The sequence below is a fragment of the Brassica oleracea genome, unplaced genomic scaffold (assembly GCF_000695525.1).
Source record: "Brassica oleracea var. oleracea cultivar TO1000 unplaced genomic scaffold, BOL UnpScaffold03439, whole genome shotgun sequence".
Lineage (NCBI taxonomy): Eukaryota > Viridiplantae > Streptophyta > Magnoliopsida > Brassicales > Brassicaceae > Brassica > Brassica oleracea.
The window spans coordinates 1-1,192 of record NW_013619964.1 but is presented as its reverse complement, the minus strand read 5'-3'; the positions used below and the strand labels follow the sequence as shown (position 1 = coordinate 1,192).

Sequence of the window (1,192 nt, the reverse complement as noted above, 5' to 3'; positions counted from 1 at the left end):
TTACAGCTGAATTTCATCTCTTCCTCACTTTCATACTACTGATTCTACTGATAATTGATAAAATGAAACAATTGAATTCACCAGAGATATCCTTTTGTTCAAGCTATGATCTTCACATCACTAACCGCATGCTCGTTGAGCTTTACGAGGGTTCTTGATGGCAGACTCTTTACGTTCTTGTTCTCTGATCCTCTGCCTCCAAAGTTGAAAAAGGGCTGTTGTAGCCAGCATTGCAGATCGCACGGTCCTTGTGCTTTGTAAGTCCTTGAAGCCTCTCAATCATCCTCCTTGACTCTTTAAGGTTTGGAGTGACGTTGATCTTCATGAGCAGTGAGATAGCTTCTACGCATCTGCTTTGCCAGAGAGAATAAATACACTTAGCGTTGGCCACGTCAGCCGCTTTCTTTGCTGCTTCGAACAACTCCACCATCTCCTCTGTTTTACCCGCAGGTTTAGGGTTTCTAGAATCCTTCACTGGAACGTTCTTGCAAGCAGAAACTCTCGGAATTTTGGTTGTAACCTTACCATCTTTGTCTTTGATGTCCTGTCTCGATTGATGAGGAAGAGCCGTAGTAGTAACAGATGAAATCTTGTCAGCATCTTTAAGTAATCCACATGACTTGCAAGCATCGGTCTTTGTCTCAGTCCTTACTACAGGTTCCCGAGCGAGAGTTTTGTGATCTTGTTTCTTGTCTGAAAGACTGAAACCAAAAGGATTGGTCTTCAACTCCAAGCAGAAGCGTGTACTTTCTTGTTTCTTCGGCTTCTTCAGACGAGCTTTGTTAAGACCGACCGATTTGTCTGATCCTTGCGAGTAGAGCGTCTTCAACAAAGAAGTGAACAACGATTGAGATTCTTCCCGGATTCTAGGGCTCCGATTATGTTTTCTCAAAGTCTCTAGTTTGAAAATTGACTTGGAGAAGTAAAGAATATCCTTGAACCGAATCAATATTGTACCAGGGCTCCGAGTATTGGCAGCACCAATCAAATCTTTCGTCTTCTCTTTTCTTTCTTCGTACGTATGTTGGTTCTCAGGTGGCTTAGGGTTTGATGAATGATAAACGAAAAGAAGAAAATAAGGAACTAATGAGAGTGTAGTGAAATAATCGTAGTAGCTTAGAACCATGTGTTTGTTATAAATTTGGTCATCGAAATTCAAATATTTATTTGGCAAGAATTTATACTTTTATTA

The 1,192-nt window shown here is 40.8% G+C and overlaps 1 pseudogene; it reads right to left on the bottom strand.

The window, feature by feature from the left end:
* Nucleotides 1-120: 120 nt before the first annotated feature.
* LOC106321869 lies at nucleotides 121-1,126 on the bottom strand (annotated as a pseudogene).
* Between the last annotated feature and the right edge of the window lie 66 nt (nucleotides 1,127-1,192).